This window comes from Mizuhopecten yessoensis, unplaced genomic scaffold, assembly GCF_002113885.1.
Source record: "Mizuhopecten yessoensis strain PY_sf001 unplaced genomic scaffold, ASM211388v2 scaffold10849, whole genome shotgun sequence".
Classification (NCBI taxonomy): Eukaryota; Metazoa; Mollusca; class Bivalvia; order Pectinida; family Pectinidae; genus Mizuhopecten; species Mizuhopecten yessoensis.
Genome location: NW_018408752.1, coordinates 485,481 through 506,853, shown reverse-complemented (window position 1 = coordinate 506,853; position 21,373 = coordinate 485,481). Strand labels below are relative to the sequence as shown.

General features: G+C 32.6%; 1 protein-coding gene across 4 annotated transcripts in view; it reads left to right on the top strand.

Annotated features, from left to right (window-relative positions):
- The first annotated feature begins 7,606 nt into the window (after positions 1-7,606).
- Positions 7,607-21,373, top strand: part of LOC110463003 — a 19,118-nt gene continuing 5,351 nt past the window's right edge. Inside the window, exons 1-2 of one of the 4 annotated variants that reach the window (XM_021517310.1) lie at positions 7,607-7,763; positions 20,478-20,601. The gene's annotated coding sequence lies outside the window, so the exon portion shown is untranslated. Of the gene's footprint in view, positions 7,764-14,552; positions 14,632-20,477; positions 20,602-21,075; positions 21,109-21,178; positions 21,271-21,373 lie in introns of those variants that run through there. The other 3 variants (XM_021517311.1, XM_021517312.1, XM_021517313.1) reach the window with 3 other exon arrangements.

The following is a 21,373-nucleotide window of genomic DNA, read 5'->3' as shown; positions in this document are numbered from 1 at the left end:
ATAACTCTATACAGTATTACCTATACAGTATTACCTATACATAAACGTCTATAGTGAGAGCTACCATTAGAGATAAAAGTATTCGAAACGAGATAAATATTTACTTGTGACAAAATATCTTCATTTAACAAATCTGAACAAAACATAGTTTCACGTGAACTCGCGAGGAGCGCCAATCTGAATATTAAACATGTTTGAACTGATATTCAGACACATTTAAATCTTTTTCGTAGAATAAAGATGTATATTTTATTTTCATAACTCCTAATACTCGCAAAGATAATTTTGGAAGAAAAGGCGTGAAATATTGTGAACGTGACAAGTCGATATTGTAACGGGGACCAACTCACAAGTTCCTCAAATTGTCCAGAAATAATCGCAAATGATGCATTAGAAAGAAATAGTTGCGTCATAATACTTTTAGTACACCTGCATACCGACTTTGAGCAACATCTGACAATATCTTTTTCATTAAACACTTACATACAAATTATGAGGAATATCAGTGAGAGTATACAGTGAGTAAACAATGGTTTTAAGAGGATATTATCTATTTCGTTGGATAATGACTGAAATAAAATTTGCCTTTCGTTTACATATATAGGGCAATTCAGGAAGAAGTCCTCTGTATTTACAACATTACCACAATCACAATTAGGGTTATCGGTAAGATGATCCTCATATCATTTAAATTCAGCTGACTGATGTTATTCCGTACTTGACATATATATTATATCCGATTTCCTGGAGCAATCATATTTAAAAATATCCTTACATTTAGATATTTCAAACCCGATATACTTCTTAGACATTTTTACTGAAATGATTCCAGTAAACCATCGCAGTCATGCGTACAAATATTCTAGACAGCACTTGAATATTCAAGAAAGAGTTTTATATAGAGCTTATAAATAATTTTTAAGAGACAATCTATCTAATTTGTATGTGAGAATTCGCTTTTTTTTTGCTTTTTTTTTCTTCAGTTTTGTACACTTTATCAACAAACAAACATCATCTGGATATGACCTGGGAATGTTTAAGAACAAGACGTTAATAATTTTAAACATTTAAAACAACACAATTAGAAAATTAGAAATCAGGGAGGGTTGTCACCAAGAATCATCATTCTTTTTTTTTCCACTCCGCGAAACTTTCCGTTCCGGATCAGAATTTTTCAAATAATCAACTGTGCTATATGATGCCAAACGCCTAATTGATGTCACAAATTACTATCCTTTTCCATTATAATTTGTTTCGATGCTTCATCATGTTAAGAAATTAGTTCAGTAACATTGAAATCTTTGAGAAATTTGATTGATTCTTCGTGGTAACATTATTCTTTGATAGAACATAAAAAAAGATGTTTAAAAACAGTATTGTTTTCACTTACGCTTTATTTAAGTGTGATCCTAATCTTATTAAGGATATATCAGGATGGTATTGGCCAATTTCCAAAGATGTTAAAAATCATAGTAAGGGCTTCACAAGAGTGTCAGCAATATTACCTGGGTTTGATTTCATTCATATTTTTAGAGTTTTGCGTACATGTCTCTTTGTTTCAACAGTAGTTTAGATAATTTGGATTCAAATGGTTTGATCCGTGTCATCACCGATTTGAAGGACCGCTTTTTCGTCCTTCTAGCAACACCTTGTTTTTGCTATGGAAGTCATTTGCAAATACAATAGCTTTCCTGTTCAGCTCAATTTACAAGCAACTTATATCTAATTAGCATCATCATTTAGTTTCATCTTTTTCCTAGCTTGATCAGATCTGTGTATTGAGTTAACGTCGATTTTAACATCAGTTGTTATCTACCCGCGTCCGTTAATATATTCTTTCTACCTTATGTTGTGATAATTTACCCCGAATCGTCTGATATTTTTACTGAAATCGCAATAGTCTTAACGTGATGTAATGCATGTTAGCTTTTTTCACTGCCATTAAAAATCATTTTTGAGTTTTCATCACTCCATTCGACTCATACAGACTCATATGTTTCTATAACGTACGAATTAGTTTTATTTACGAACATAAAATTGTAGTCTCCATACTGAAGCGTAATGCATCTTAAAATGACGAGTCTAAACACTTCAATTGTTTTCAGTCCTCGTTTGTTCATAAAAGAAGCTTATCTACCGTGACATCTGCAGATTTTGTTTTATCTCTAACTTCCACAAGAATAACAATTTCAAAAATTTAAAACGATCATACAACTGAGATGGCGTAAATTGTTTCGACACTTTCTTGAATTACTTCCCTTTGAACGGTAAGCTTTATTGTACTGATAGATGCGTTAAACTATAATATTTGGAAACGTATAGCAAGAATTTCGGGAACTACAAAACCTAAGGGCTTGTTTAGTCAGTCAAATCCCCAAGTCTTCCATAGTGTTTCAAATGTTGACTGGTGAATTGGCATCAGTGGCCGCTTGAACTAATGGTAATGTTATGTTACTGTTGCACCATTATATGTTGTAATATTATTATGTTCAATCAGACTTTCTTATATAAATTCGTCATAAAGCGTGACCTGAGGATGTTTCATAAGATTTATACTGTTAAATTTGATAACGTGTGTCATATTATTAGCAAATGAAAGTATGACTAAGCAGCATACCGCTACTTCGATAATAAACTTTTTCAAAATGCTTCAGAATATTGTTTATCTATGCACGGGTGTTGTGGATACCTCATTTGGAGTCTATTTAAAAGGAAGATGGTACATGTAAAGAACTTCTTTTCAAAACAATGTGTCCATGTTTGATACCAATTCAACCTGTCGGTGAAATAATAAAAAGTTGGTATCCTCAGAAAAAGGAACTGGGGTCAGCTTCAATGTTTAGAACTGACTCCGGTTCAACTTTCCACAGGGGTCCAATTTCAACACTACACCGCCAACAAAATAGTTGGCATATGTAAAGGCCAAGATAACAGCCGAGATAAAAAAAAAAACAAAAAAAAAACAACGTCAGATCATGCCCTGAGGCAGTGGAATACTGTAGTTTGTAGTCCAAGGGGCACATACTGTACAGTATCTTGATACTTGTACAATTGGGGTTCTGTTCATATGTATAGTTATGTAGTTATTTGAGGAGAAAGAAGGAATTAAAATATCTCAAACTAAACTTGTGCTCCATACATGTTGATTATATGCAAATGAGGTCACTGATTGACATTGTTAAGGACACAATTTGCGACAGTTTGAGGGGTCGTCTCAAAACAGTACTGATACGAATTTTATCAATATTTATATGGAGTATGCTTACTTGCGGGAACCGGACGTAGCTCAAGTTCCAATCGATTCCGTTTTTATATTTTCAAGTTTTAGAAATTGAACCAAATGGATTATGCGCTGGCCGACAGCGGTCTTACACAAAACAAATATATTTTACTTTGAAATATGGCAGTACATAAATTACGTAGTAAAATTTCGCATATGTAAACAAAATTAAACATGTGCAAATAAAACTTTTGGTTTAAGTAAATATCACGCAAATCTAGTCAAGTGAATTGCAGTTGTTAGGCAGGACCCCTGAGAAGATTCAATTTGCAGCCTTCAATTTAGATAAAAAATCGTATAATAGCAATTGAAAACGTCAACGTCGAGCAACGAAACAAATACCAGGACTTTTTTAATTATCTTACAAGGAAAGTTTACAAAAATTAAGATTACCAACTTAAGCCTAAGTTCACGTGTTGATATGAGAGAGGTTGATAAAAGTATTTCCGGTAACAGAACGAAGACATAGCATATTAATTAACATTGTCAACCACCATCCGTTCTCCTTCGGTCGGGCAACTAGTGGCGTTAGCCTATCATGTGGAGGTATTTTCATGTTCCTCAACAAAAGTATGTACATGCTCCTGATCAGTATAGATCACTGGCCCCTTTTGTATACAAAGCACACTGATCATTAGGTTAAAACATGCGACACTGGTAGCACGACACAAACAAGCCTGTACTAATAAGCTTACACAGACAGATTCACTGCTGCTCAATCTTTCGCAGTTCTTCAACTCATCCTAACACTTCTTCAGCTCATGAACCCAAACAGTTCTTCAGTTCATCCTAAAACTTTCTTAGCTCATCTTTACACTTCTTCAGCTCATGAATCCTTACAGTTCCTCAGCTCCTCCTAACAGTTCCTCAGCTCCTCTTAAAAGTTCTTTAGCTTATCCTAACACTTTTTCAGCTCATCCTAACAGTTCCTTAGCTCATCCTAACAGTTCCTCAGCTCATCCTAACAGTTCCTCAGCTCCTCCGTGGTAAATTCTACTCCATATCTAAGACAAACTTATATCTAACAAAACTTAATGAAAAAGAAATGAAAATTATTAAAAATAAAAATATTAGTTTCGAACGTCCAATCTAAATTTCCCAATAGAGACTGGACGCTGGAATGCAACTCTAAAATCAGATTAAGTCCTTTATGTCAAACAGGAATAGGTGATGAACCACATTATTTGTTTAAATGCCAAAATACTAATATATCAACAATAAGAAAAATATATATCCATAATTATTACACTACAAACGTCATCAATTTTAAGCTAAAAGGAATTTGTAATTTAAAGTTTTTACCTAAAGTGAGCCGTTTTCTAGAGAAAATAATTAAGACTTAAAGTGACATAAGATAACTACAGTGCTATTATATATTTACAGGTTGTATAAACAATCTATACTCACTTTGCTATGTAATTGAAATGTATCAAGATGTTGACCTCTTGTAACACATGGGATGTCATGAGTGTAAAAAGTAAATCTTGAAAATCTTGACTTTGTATACACTATTGATATATCATAGGAATCATTTACTAACGCTGTAATTGAAAGTCACGTCGATATTATCGATGATGTTACTACATCCTATAAGATATGTGTCAGTCCAAGGTGTATTGTTAACGTGGTACCTTTGTATCCCTGTTGTATTCGGTAAAGCCCACGATGTAACCTGCATATCAAAATATGGCAAATTGTTTTTGAATGATTACATTGTAAACAAAACAGAAAATGTACTTGAATGGTAATGAATTCCCTGTAATGGAGGCAAGTTTGTGATAAGGTAAATAAATTCGAGTCCAAACTTGAAAATTTGGGAGATTTGTAAACACTGGTAGATAAACATCAGTCAATTCTGTTCCTGAGTCCTAGTACAAATTTATGATAAATAATTTCGATCTTTGAAACATGGAAACATTCAACCGGCCAATAGATTTAAATGTTGCCTGGCAACCTCTGTTAAAAGCAGAGTACAACAGTCAATATATTATTTAATGTACACAACTAGGTTTAGCAAAGTTCAACGACTGTCACTATTGTGAACTATTCGTTTAAGAACGTTTTAAAAGAAATATTTCATAAACTTTACATAAACATTTACATTACACAGCCAACACTTTACCAAAACTTCCATAAAGGAAATATACCAGCAGCGCATCGTCACGAGTGTCCAATGTATGGAGCACAACGTATATATAGAATTTATATATATTTTTAGCCGGAAAAAAATTCCTTTTGGTATCCTTTACCTGAATGGTGAGTGCTGAAAAAAATGCAACACATAACTTTTATTACACACCTACATTTTATCTTCATATGGATATCATACAAATCACTATTCATCATTCCCCCGTTTTCATGTTCATTTTGACCGCCGAAATCTTTAAACGAACAGCAATAGCTGACCAAAAGACGTCGAGGCCGGAGTAAAAATAGCCCTAAAATGACCCTAAATTTTATTCCGTTTCGGTCAGTCGATTTCATAAATGTATAACAACCGACAAATTCTAATGCAAAATGAATTATGCCCATGGTCATTAATCCGATCAGGATTTATCAAGAAACAAACATGTCTTCCTTCTCCATCTTCGTTTTATTCTCTCCCTATCACCTCCTATCTAGTAGAGATACATTCAAAAGCGAAATCGAAAGTGAAGTATTTCAACCGTAGTCATCTTCCTCGTGTATGCCAGTGTATGATATACATAATAGGGGCAATGCAACATATTGTTCTATGATTAGCTCTTTGCATTTACATTATTTCCTGCAAGGTCTGATGACCTGCATTCGGTAGTTTAAGTTCATTATCTAGTTCAACAATGTCATTACAAAGATAATTTAGATAGACATTGTCTACCTTATAATATACTGATATATATGCGTATACTACACCTGAATTACCTGCATGCTGGTTATTGTGTAAGCCTGCCTAGCTACGTCACGCTCTGTTTACAACCTGACGAATGAGTAAGTTTTTGTCTCATCTTATTATACAGGGGAGCACACAGATGAAACACTTTCACGATATACTACCTAACAAAATACAAGAGTAAAGAGGCAAGATAAAACATCACTTAATGTGTTTAGCAAACATGAATCACTCCATCCCAGATAGAAGAAGGTAAGCTAGATTGACTCCACAACAAACCTATGATGTTCCCTTNGGAGCCCCCCCCCCCCCCTATTTAAATTTTGTTCATAATTATAAGAGCAGTGCATCTCCCTTCAAGACTCTGCCAGGTTCTACCTTACAACATGTTGATATCCGCCGGGTTTTTTCCGGCTTATTCCGAAATATTTTCCAAACTCTCCAGCTCATCTCACTGACACTAAAATCATTATGCAGCTCCTGTTTTATAGCTCCTCGTGTATCTCCGCTTATACTTCATAAATCATTTTAATCACACGGCAATTTTGTAGGAATAAATTTAAACATATTTCCAAAAACTTAATTATCTCAAGAACTGACCAGTCAAATGTTACGAAACTACCAAACAATAGATTATCCATATTTTTGCCTAGCAACAGATAAGTCAAGACCGCAATATCTGAACCCAAACTGATAAGGCAATACCTTGGCATTACTTTACCTTTGTGGCTGTAACCAACCAAAGTTAACAACTGACCAACAGTAAAATAAAATAAAAATAAAGATGAATAATGGTTAGTTTTATTTGAGAAAATGTATTAAACTGATTGATTTTATGAGTAAGATAATACAGTAACATCAATTTGATAATTAGTAGTTGTAGACTGTGTAATAATGTTGTGTTGTGCCTTATAAAAAAGTCAAATTCTACTAAAAATTACTGTACTTGCTAACATTACTAATATTTGATTGTCAGAATTTTTGCCTCTTTCAAATTTTTAAAGGCAGAAGTATGTGGTCTATTAACCAGGCCTGTTTTATTTCGAATTTGAAGCTGAAAGGTAAAAAAACGCAACAATAGCATTTTCTCTTGCAATGATTTGTAAAATGATAGGTATGTATGGGTAAAGTTTCGCCATTTTTAAAATATCAACCTAAAAGAGTTGTCTATTCTTATATTAACAATCATAACTTGATATATAAGAATATGTAAATTCCTCCTTGCTTATTTTATAATTGTATTTCCTTGTCAAAAAAAAAGGCCAGAGGACACACGGAAATAAAGAACTTGAATTTGAACTGAGGAAAGATTCCAATTTAATTCCTTCATGGTCACCCAATAAACCTACAAAACATCCGCTACGCGAAATTCCTTATGATCAGTGTTTGGTCTGAATAATAAAAATGAGCTTTTGAGATGCCCCCTAAATCTTATCATCGGTGTCGGAACTCGGCTTCCCCTTAACAGAAATTTGATCAATCTGATATAAGCAGAGAGAAGTAACGGTATGAACCTATATTAAGGAGTGTTACAGATGGACAATAACTGCACTAAGGTCGCGCACATACACGTGTAAAAAGACATCTACTGTGCAAAAAGGGCTCATCGGTAAAGTAAGTGTTTTAACGCTTGGAGTTAAAGTTCTCTTTATGTATATGTAATATATTAACACACTGTTACAATTACGACAGCTTGTTCATTTATGATATCTTCGGGTCATCATAAAGTTCATACACTCTGTATATGTTCACTCTGTATAAAAAATAACCCTGTGATTTGGTTGACTCTTGCCTGTCCTGGACATTCACTAGTAACCGTTTATCTCTGTTTTATATTTTGTGATATTTTTCTACTAACTGTTTCAATATAATTCGTTTTAATTGTGTCACATTTGTCTCCTGTTAAAGGGGGCGTATCACCTTGAACATTTGACAATACTTCTGTTTGCTAATTGTGTGCTTGTATATCTACCTAAATGATGTACTACGTATCCAAAGAACATTTGTTTGGTTATATTGGACCATATAATATCATTATGAGACCTATACATAAACATGAATAAATATACATCTTTATGCAAACACTGACGGTTGGAAAATATAAATATGTTCAATAAATAAAATAAACTACGGTGAACCAAATTTCTGACCTTTTTCACACACGCGTGCTCAATGCTCTTGTATACATGTATCTGATTAGTCTTGGACAAACTCATTATATATAGCTAACAGGTCAGAGAGGACCCCGCAAAGGGGGTTTGCATTCTACTCATATAATGTAAGGGACTATTTCAAGTCATTAATATTTACTTATTTGTACCTATCTACTAGTTATTTTGGAAATGCATAATTGTAATATGAATGAAAACAAGTTGTATATTATGACATCAAAAATCATTCCGTTTCCTTATTATCTCACAATGTTTATTTTTTATTCAAATGTGTCTGTATTCGGTGATTGTAAATTGTACTATTAAATTATAGAGTGATAAATTATTGTGATCATCGTAATATAAACACCCTAACTGTGTATTTAACTGTTATAAACATCCTAACAGTGTATTTAACCGTTATAAACATTCCAACAGTACATATAACAGTTATAAACATTCCAACAGTACATATAGCAGTTATAAACATTCCAACTGTACATATAACAGTTATAAACATTACGTATGTACATATAACCGTTATAAACATTCCAACAGTACATATAACAGTTATAAGCATTCCAACTGTATATATAACAGTTATAAACATTCCAACTGTACATATAACAGTTATAAACATTACGTATGTACATATAACCGTTATAAACATTCCATCAGTACATATAACAGTTATAAACATTCCAACAGTACATATGACAGTTATAAACATTCCAACTGTACATATAACAGTTATAAACATTACGTATGTACATATAACCGTTATAAACATTCCAACAGTACATATAACAGTTATAAACATTCAAACTGTATATATAACAGTTATAAAAATTCCAACAGTACATATAACAGTTATAAACATTCCAACTGTACATATAACATTAATAAACATTCCAACTGTATATATAACAGCTATAAACATTACAACTGTATGTATAACCAAAAAGTTCTATGTCGAATGTGATGTTTAGATCTACCGACAGGCAACCGTCAACAATCCAGTACCAAAAACGCTTGGTCATCGGGGTGCTTGTAATTATAGGTGCGTTCGATTACCCAACATGTGACCAGTCAACAGTTTCACGTGACCAGTCAACAGTTTTACGGTGACCAGTCAACAGTTTTACGGAAGCACACATTAGCTATAGTTCGTTTGGTGAATTGTATGGGAAACAGTCGAAATTGATTAATATGCATTTATATAGCGAGTCAGGTAACAATTATAAATATTACAACTGTACATATAACAGTTATACACATTCCAACTGTACATATAACAGTTATAAACATTACAACTGTACATACAACAGTTATAAAAATTCCAACTGTACATATAACGGTTATAAAAATTCCAAAAGTACATATAACAGTTATAAACATTCCAACAGTACATATAACAGTTATAAAAATTCCAACTGTACATATAACAGTTATAAACATTTCAACTGTACATATAACAGTTATAAACATTCCAACTGTACATACAACAGTTATAAACATTACAACTGTACATATAACAGTTATAAACATTACGTATGCACATATAACAGTTAGAAACATTCCAACTGTACATATAACAGTTATAAAAATTCCAACAGTACATATAACAGTTATAAACATTCCAACGGTACATATAACAGTTATTAACATTACAACTGTACAAACATTCAAAATGTACATATAATGGTTATAAACATTCCAACTGTCCATATAACAGTTATAAACATTCCAACTGTACATATAACAGTTATTAACATTTCAACTATACATATAACAGTTATAAACATTTCAACTGTATGTATAACAGTTATAAACATTACAACTGTACATATTACAGTCATAAACATTCCAACTGTACATATAACAGTCATAAACATTCAAAATGTGCATATAACAGCTATAAACATTCAAAATGTACATATAATGGTTATAACCATTCCATCTGTACATATAACAGTTATGAACATTTCAACTGTATATATAACTGTTATATACATTACAACTGTACATAATTATAACAGTTATAAATATTCCAACTATACATATAATGGTTATAAACATTCCAACTGTACATATAACAGTTATAAACATTCCAAGTATACATATAACAGTTATAAACATTACAACTGTACATATAACATGTATAAACATTACAACTGTACATATATCAGTTATTAACATTTCAACTGTATATAATTATAACAGTTATAAATATTCCAACTATACATATAATGGTTATAAACATTCCAACTATACATATAACAGTTATAAACATTACAACTGTACATATAACAGTTATTAACATTTCAACTGTATATATAACAGTTATAAACATTTCAACTGTATGTATAACAGTTATAAACATTACAACTGTAAATATCACAGTCATGCAAATTCAAAATGTGCATTTAACAGTTATAAACATTACAACTCTACATATAACAGTTATAAACATTCCAACAGTACATATAACAGTTATAAACATTACAACTGTAAATATCACAGTCATACAAATTCAAAATGTGCATATAACAGCTATAAACATTCAAACTGTATATATAACAGTTATAAACATTTCACCTGTATGTATAACAGTTATAAACATTACAACTGTAAATATCACAGTCATACAAATTCAAAATGTGCATATAACAGCTATAAACATTCAAACTGTACATATAACAGTTATAAACATTCCAACTGTACATATAACACTTATAAACATTCCAACTGTACATATAACAGTTATAAACATTACGTATGTACATATAACAGTTATAAACATTCCAACTGTACATATAACAGTTATAAAAATTCCAACAGTACATAGAACAGTTATAAACATTCCAACAGTACATATAACAGTTATAAACATTTCAACTGTACATATAATAGTTATAAACATTCCAACTGTACATATAACAGTTATAAACATTACAACTGTACATATAACAGTATAAACATTCAAACTGTACATATAACAGTTATAAATATTCCAACAGTACATATAACAGTTATAAACATTTCAACTATACAAATAACAGTTATAAACATTTCAACTGTATGTATAACAGTTATAAACCTTAAAACTGTACATATAACAGTTATAAACATTACGTATGTACATATAACAGTCATAAACATTACAACTGTACATATAACAGTTATAAACATTTCAACTGTATATATAACAGTTTTTATCATTACAATTGTACATATTACAGTCATAAACATTCAAAATGTACATATAATGGTTATAAACATTCGTACTGTACATATAACAGTTATAAACATTACAACTGTACATATAACAGTGTTTAACATTTCAACTATACATATAACAGTTATAAACATTTCAACTGTATGTATAACAGTTATAAACATTACAACTGTACATATTACAATCATAAACATTCAAAATGTACATATAATGGTTATAAACATTCCAACTGTACGTATAACAGTTATAAACATTACAAATGTACATATAACAGTGATAAACATTTCAACTGTGTATATAACAGTTATAAACATTACAACTGTATGTATAACAGTTATAAACATTACAACTGTACATATAACAGTTATAAACATTTAAACTGTATATATAACAGTTATTAACATTACAATTGTACATATTACAGTCTTAAACATTCAAAATGTACATATAATGGTTATAAACATTCCAACTGTACATATAACAGTTATAAACATTCCAACTGTACATATAACAGTGGTTAACATTTCAACTATACATATAACAGTTATAAACATTTCAACTGTATGTATAACAGTTATAAACATTACAACTGTACATATAACAGTTATAAATATTTCAACTTTACATATAACAGTTATGAACATTCCAACTGTACATATAACAGTTATAAACATTCCAACTTTACATATAACAATTATAAACATCCCAACTTAACATATAACAGTTATAAACAATCAACCTGAACATATTATAGTAATAACTATTCCAGTTGAACATATAACAGTTATATACATTCAAAGACAAACTGTACATATAACAGTTATAAATATTCCAGCTGTACGTATAACAGTTATAAACATTCCAACTGAACATATAACAGTTATAAACATTTCAACTAAAAATATAACAGTTATAACATTCAAACTGTACGCATAACAGTTATAAATATCCCAACTGAATATATAACAGTTATGAATATCCCAATTGCACGTATAACAGTTACAAACATTCCAACTAAACACATTACAGTTATACACATTCCAACTGAACATATAACAGTTATAAACATTCCAACTGAATATATAACAGTTACAAACATTCAAACTGTACATATAACAGTTATAAATATTCCAACTGTTCATATAATAGTTTTAAACATTGAAACTGTACATATAACAGTTATACATATTCCAGCTGTACGTATAACAATTATAAATCTTCCAACTGTACATATAACAGTTATAAACATTCCAACTGTAAATATGATAGTTATGAACATTGAAACTGAACATATTTACCAGTTACAAACATTCCGATTAAACATAAAAACAGTTATAAACATTTCATCTCTATGCAGAGTACCGTTATTAAATTCGAACAAAGGTATAGCATTGCAATTATGAATATTACAGATGTAAATGTAAACAAATGAATAGCATAGTTGTACAATGTAAACGTAAACAAACAACTATATAACGGTTATCAAATATATCAATTATAAATCATAAAAAAATATTGCAATTGTGCAGCAATTGGGTCAGACCCTACAAGTTAGCAAATAATTGGGTCGGACCCTTGAAGCTGGCAAGCAATTGGGTCAGACCCAATAAGCAAGAAATAAATTGGGTGAGACCCCATCAGCAGGAAAGCAATAGGGCCATACCCCATAAGCAGGCAATAAATTCGGTCAGACACTACACTACAAACAGGCAATCAATTGGGTCAGACCTTATAAACGGGCAAGCAATTTGGTCGGACCCTACAAGCTGGCAATCAATTGTGTCAGACCCTTTAAGCTAACAATCAATTGAGTCAGACCCAACAAGCTGGCAATCAATTGTGTCAGACCCTTTAAGCTAACAATCCATTGGGTCAGACCCTACACGCAGGTAATCAATTGGGTCAGACCCTTTAAGCTAACAATTCATTGGGTCAGACCCTACAAGCTGGCAATCAATTGTGTCAGACCCTTTAAGCTAACAATCCATTGGGTCAGACCCTACAAGCTGGCAATCAATTGTGTCAGACCCCTTAAGCTAACAATCCATTGGGTCAGACCCTACACGCAGGCAATCAATTGGGTCGGAACCCACAAGTGACACATTCCTGTTAAATCTTTATTGCAATTTATATTGTTAGTTATACATGAAATAAAGCATTTAATTTAAACAAGTGAAAAAGAGATAGTAGATCACAATTTTCTGTGTCTGACGTGAAACACACACAGACTACAACCTCCTGTTTTATTATGTAGCGCTAGACATACCAAACTGCATGTAAGGCCGGTCTTGGCCGTATTCTCCGAATTTCCTGTGCCAAAGTTGTATTTCGGGATCTTAACCCCTAAAACGTCTGATAATACTTTCTTCAGAACAGGATTATACATCAAAGCATACGTGCTATGTATGATTATCAGACCCCTGTTCTCGAGAGTTTGTCTGGTTTCTGGGAAAAGTTCTTTGCATATGATTGATTAAGTTTCCGTTTTCATTTAAATCATATCGCTGTAAGTGAGCAATACAAGAGCAATACAATGTTTAAATGAAATTAATGTAATAATCTGACTCTGTCCCTGAATCTCCCATGTTTAAACTCTAAAACATCCAATTATTATCCTTCAGCAGGATCCTCATTTGATACATCCAAATTACTGCTGATACTAACAAGGTCAAACCTGGCGATACTTCCTGTTAAATTTGACACCGAGGTCAGCATATGTCGGCATCAAAAACAACTTATGTTACTGCTGAGACGACCCCCTCTAGATTACATGAAGCCATACTAACCTATGGATCCCTACCTATAAAAACTACCCTCTTTAAAAATGACACTGCTAAAAATAAACTTCGAACAAAACAGTTTTGGCGTCGATATTTCCGTTGATAAGGTAGCTCGGTCGGTTAGAGCGATAGCATAACAATATAAAGTCAATGGTTCAAATTCAAGTCTAGTCCTGCTGGGTTTGTTTTTTTCTCTGACACCGTTGCTGATAATAAATTTGTGTATTTTTTAAGAATAGTTTTGCAAGGAATAGTTTTCTTTTAGAAATGATTGATCAAAGCTGTTGTTACGCTAGGAAAACAGATTCCAATACGTAAGTAGATTTTTTGGAAGTGATACGGGGATCTATCATATAATGAAATACATACAAACAACAGGGAAAACGTTGAACTAGCAGATTATTTCAGACTAATAACAATTCATTCTATTTCTGCCATAACATAGGAAAGGGGTGTAAACAAAGATTTTCTGACTGAAATCATTTAGATGATATTCAGGATGAATTTCATTTTATGCTAAAATTTCCATGTTTTGTTTATCTTCATCGTAATTGTCTTTAAAAATTACGCATCAAATACCCTAGTATTCATAAATCATTATCTGTAAAGAAAACAATTTATAATAAACATAATATATTAACGATATAAACAATACCACATAAGAAAATAGCTTAGGTCTTACGTATCTAAATACATCTGTCTTATAAATGAATATTTGCATTGCCACTTCATAAACCTACCAAAGTCAATCGTGATTTATGAGACAATAAATTTGGCGGATAACGATGTAGCTAGCCAATACCCGCTGTTCCATTTATTGAAATTACATCAAATGTGAAGAATTTGGGCATCTAAGTATCAATTACTGTTTTTGTCAGAATTAATTAAAAATATAAATATTCATTATTTAACTGCATGCTATCGTGTTCAGTGTTAGCTGGTACACTGTAATGATTGTCTGTCTGCTATCGTGTTCAGTGTTAGCTGGTACACTGTAATGATTGTCTGTCTGCTATCGTGTTCAGTGTTAGTTGGTATACTTTACTGATTGTCTGTCTGCTATCGTGTTCAGTGTTAGCTGGTACACTGTAATGATTGTCTGTCTGCTATCGTGTTCGGAACCATAGGTCATTAACACTGAGAAGTCGTTCAGCTGATTGTCGGTATCATTCTCATTGTTTCTATACCAATAGAGCAGGTAGACGGAGGTGTTCACGATAAACTGTACTTACTACATACACAGAAATGTGCCAACAGATATCACCAAGGATGCAGTTTCAATTAATTGAATAATGTTGATTTATATTCATATACAATTAATTGTGTTCAGTCTAATACATTTGTAGATATTTTGGCACACAATGGATTCGTAGGAACTGGAATGTGTATTTAATTGTCTACATTTATGATGCAATAACAATATACATGTAGATGTCCCGGTTTCCTATTCAGAATGAGATATGGAGTGTTTTATCTACAATAAAAATGAGTTACATTTGTCCAAATTAATATGATACTTTGAATAAATGATTGAAAACATTCAAATTGCATACACATATGTCTAGTATAATCTAAAACATTTATGATTATAGTTTAAATGAAAAACATGTCATCCAAAACAAATGTCAGTCATATAGAACTAAGACGAGAAACCAGTAGGTCCAAGAACAACGGAGTGGATACCAAGTCCTTAGAACATGACTAAAACAGGTGCGAGCTATATCCTGTAAGCCTTAATGCTCGGTACCCGTACAACAAGAATGCTGATAGTAAATGTTGAGTGGAAAGAGCTGTATTATACAGTAAAACGTAATATATAAATTATCATATTTAATGTAAACTCGTAGTAGTATGGTAATATATTTCAGTGTCTTGATTAGGGAGAGACTGGAAAGGGACTTTTAATTTCCAATTATCCTAATAATAATATTTATTCAGGTAAAAGCATGATACAAGTACAAATATCACATATGATCACAGTTTCAATTGCATAATATCACAGATTTATCACAGTATTTAGATTGTCACATCAAGGTTAATATCACAAATTGTGGAGCACTATAAATACAATGTATCTGCATGACGACTAAGCTTTTACCAAGGATATCCCATGAAAGCTGGGCGGCAGCTTATTTCCAATGGGGTCCTCATCGTACCTATAGCTGTAGTTTGAATTGGTTTCTTTCGTTTTTCGAGTGAGCCCCTCTCCTTCTCAAAAATGACAAAAAAACATCATGTTTTATAAGTGATATAATAGGTATTTCAGTAGTTTTGACTCCTCGCTCCTGCACCTACATTTGCTTCTTATCTAATAACGGACTAGATTGTATACACTTAAAGAAACCTGATATATATCAGATACACTGACATTGTTAATATAATACATACAGATATGTTATGTAGCAAAGGTATGTATACATAGTATTGCTTATGTCTTGGCAGCCATGGAAATCAAATTAAGTACGGGGTCAAAGTTAGCATTCTATTTTAGATGTTTTGACTATACGTAATCATCAATTAGCCCCATTTCCACACACACACATACCGAATGATAGTGCCATGTTGTGAATTTGTAGATAAGAAAGTCTAGTATGTGTCGAAAGGGAGATAATCACCCGAAACCTGTCCACATGTTGGACACCGCGATTCAAACTGTTTTGACTATTTAAGGTAACCTGGCAAAAATCATAAATACAGTTATCGTAGACATTATCTCCGTTCTAGTTGAAAAAGTGTACTCACAATAAATGGAGGAATTACATCAAGTCAGTCAGAAGTATTAGTTTAATAATTTGAAGTATTAGTACAAGTAATAATTAAAATAGTACAAAACTAACAACAAACACGTTTAAACCAACTTAAAGTCAACCTTTGAAACCAGACCTAGAGACCAAACCAAACTAATCAACTAGACAAAGGGTCATAAGATCTGGACCAAATTATACCAATGGGACCTGACCAAGATGGTCCAGATCAAGATTTCCAACAGTAATTGGCCAGACCAAGAGACCGTACCATATATACCAGGACAGTGAGTATGTTTTAGTACATCTGTCCTGAGATCTGACAGAAACGTCAGCCATTATTAGTGTGAGGTGATGGCATTAGTGATATGCCGTTCTAACTAAAAAACTTACATGGTTAGCTGAAGTAAGAGATAGATGTCTTGTTTTGGTACATCTGTCCTGAGATCTGACAGAAACTTCAGCCATTATTAGTGTGAGGTGATGGCATTAGTGATATGCCGTTCTAACTGCCTCTGACATGGTTAGCTGAAGTAAGAGATAGATGTCATGTTTTGGTACATCTGGACACTGTTTACGTGCCGTTAGATATGTATAGGTCTACAGAGATAGAGGCCGTGATTTAATAAGATATCGAACTGGCACTGTTGCATGGCGATCTATATAGTTCACCATTCATTAACTCTTTACCAGTGATCAAATCATGTACAGTAATTATATAATTAGGCACTGTTCTTCAGGGTCTTGTTAGCTTAATAGCTTAAATTTCAAAAGATAATTCTGAAGCAATTAAAGTATGTATAGATTGATAGATCGTCATATATTTTGTGTTCTATCTCGTCAATTAGTTGAGATATCTATTTCTATCATATCTGGTCATGTAAGATAACGCTGTCCATGTAAGATAGCCATGCTTGCTGAGTCTATCATACATGGGCTAATCACAAGGCGTAGTAGTACAAAAACTTATAAGGGTAGCAACTCACAATGGCAACGTTACGAAGGACACTTAATTGTTTAATTACTTTTTTTACTTATATCATCAATGTGATAGATCCATTTACATTTAGCATTGATGAATACTCCCAGATGCTTAAGATTTTCAACAAATTCAATATTTACATTATTAAAGTTAATTCCAATGAGGTGATCAAATTCAATATCAGATATAAGGAAAGCCTCTGTTTTTGCAGGATTAAATTTAACAAGCCAGTTATCTGCCCACAATTGTATATTTACGATATCATTATCAATTTTTGTTCATTTACTTGTGGTGATTTATCCGAATACAAAAGAGAGGTGTCATCAGCAAAAAGTCTTGATAGACTTTCTATATTATCTGTTATGTCATTAATATATAGTTTAAACAGTAACGGGCCAAGAACCGAACCCTGAGGCACTTCTGCATTTGTTATCTTAACAGAAGATCTACTATTTCCAATAAAAACTTGTTGAGATTTATTAGTAACATAATTAATTAATCAGTCCCGATATTCCATAGCTAGCTATTTTCACTTCCACCCCCATATGCCACACTCGATCAAACGCCTTAGAAATATCACAAAAAAAAGTAGACAAGATTGTCGCACATAGTATGATGTATTTCTATAATCTGGTGTACAGTAGAATGACCTGGTTGAAAACCTGACTGATATTTATATATGAGAGAATTTTCTAAAAGGTAAAATGTAAATATTTAGCGACTAGTCTGAGATGGTCGAGACTGTTCTAGATTCTATAATATATCTAGTATTTTAAACACGTGTAGTTAAGCTTGAATATTATAACTGACCAATATCGGTAAGAAGGTCTGGCTGTACGATTTGACGACTTGACGATTTGATTCTTAAGCATATTTAAGTGACTGGTTTGCATGTTTCTGATACTCGAGCGATCATTATAAACTTCAACAAATATATAGACACATCCCACCTTACTATGACGTGATGTATCTCCACTCCAAATGGGCTCATCACAAATAGTCGTGCAATGGGACATGCATATGGAGTAAAGTATTACCATAATTTATGGACTTAGTTAAGCGGTGACACATCACAAGGTGTAAAAGTTAATGTATCGTGAATTTGTGCTCAGTATGAATTCGAAATGTGATATTTTAATTATATACAACCTTTGTATCTGATTTGAAATATCCTGCATAGATAATAGAAATAGATACAAGCAAAGGGATTCGACTAAAGTTCAGGGATTTAACTTACTTACGGCAAGTTGAAGTTCAAATTGAATTCTACATCAATTCCTTTACGTTGGGTAGAATAACTTCAAAACAACCGAGTTCTCAACTATTTAGCTGAATAAAACCCACGGAGATTGTTCATCCCATCAAGTGATCTTCACTATTGCCTAAGAGTAGTAAAGATTAAGATAAGATAAAAGCAAAACTATTTGCATCTGAATAGTCTCGATAACATAATACGCTATAACCGATTACATGCACGCATATCTCACGTGATCTGGGAGTATTGAAGGGGTTATAACAGAACTGAATATTTTAGATTTTTTTGTCATTTCAAAACTAAAGGTGGCCTTACTGAATGTATAATGATCTCATAGAATCCGGAACGTTCACAGGTATTGTTAATTGAGGGTTGATAAATTCCAAGGTGGTCACCGTGTCTTCTGAGACTTTTTGGACTTTGATTTGATCATTCTTCAGGTCAACCAGAGAATTAACGTCCCTCTAATTGTTCTGACGAAGTGTTTTATCGTTATTATTGGATAATTAAGAATGGCCACTATAGTCTGTAAGTGCGAGATAATTTACAACTCCTTGTCTTTTGAAATCAGTTTAGTGATACATGCCCTATGTGCCTCTTGTTGGAGACTGAATTGTATCTATATCTTAGGTATGTCAAACGTTGTTTTATGAAACGTATAGACTTACTAGAGTTGCCAATTACTCTCTTTTTTTCTTTCTTTTTTCTTCTTTTTTTTAAATCGTAAATCTTATTTTTTTATTTACCATTAATCACCATAATTTAAGCATATTATATATAGCGTATTCATTCACATTTAAAACGACAAGGAAATGAATAAAGGTAAATAATCAGAATAAAAGATTCAATCCGGAAACTAAAAGGTGTCGTGTTTACTCTGATATTAAAAACATGTTCACTTCGTTTGACCAAATTGCTCCTTTTATATAGAGTAAATAAAGCAGAGGTAATAGATATGTGATAGCGTACATGGTCAGAATTTTAACGAGTTATTTATACAGTGGCATGTTGAAATCGTGTTAGTACATGTATATATATATTCACTGCATGAAACGGGAAATTTAAAACTGTCAAGTACACATTGTTGTTTTTTAAATCTAATTTCCGTATCCCGATAAATTTCATTATAAACTACTGTTTGCCAATTTATAACAGGAAGAATTTCGTCTATTTTCACAGCACGGCGTCCTTAGCTGTGATTCAAGTACTGTTTCCGGATTGATGTGATGTACAGTAACACGTGTACCTCAGTTTCATGTATTCAGCAATGTGGGATCAATAGCCTCCGTGACGAATTGTTTGGGTAAGTTATCAATACCATTACGTATATTTAACAGCGTGTACCAACCATTAGCAAAACGATATTTCTTAACGCATAAACCATTGCGTAAATCATAAATGCACATGCAGATACAGTATGGGGCAAGAAATTAACAAAATCACCAATGCTGTTTTCTCTTGGAATTATTAACAAATTAAATTATGCTAGCGACACTGCAAATATATTTTATTTCGTGGAGTTTGACGAATTATAAGTTTTAATGTATTTAGATCATCAATATACATAAATGATTAAGTAAACGGCTGCATGACAGAGATCGGGATAAATGGGTAGTGAGACAGAGACACATAGTGAAAGGATAGGGATAGAATCTTCCTCCAAACCAAATTTTATAGGCTTGTGATTTTGTCGGCAACATTGAATCAAAGATTTTTTTGAGAATAGATTATTTGTGCGAATGGCGTTAATCTTTTGCGATTGATGGTGCACGCGACAAGATTCTCAAGTGTGGCTGCCAGTTTAACCAAGGTCAGTGCGAGGGTATAAGTGTGCTATTTTCATTCGCAGTAGGAATGACAGACAAAACGGAAAATCCCCCACCGCTGATTTATTCGGGAACAAACACAATTTGGACAGATTTCTCGATACAGGATTTTCTAAAATGCACCCCGCCAAGAAGCGGATTATGAGGTTTTATTATTTGGGCCCAAGGGCGTTAGCCCCGCTGATCAGTGCCCATTGGTGAAATTCCGGTGGGGGTTGGTGGAGTTATTGGGAACCGAAGCCCCCCCCC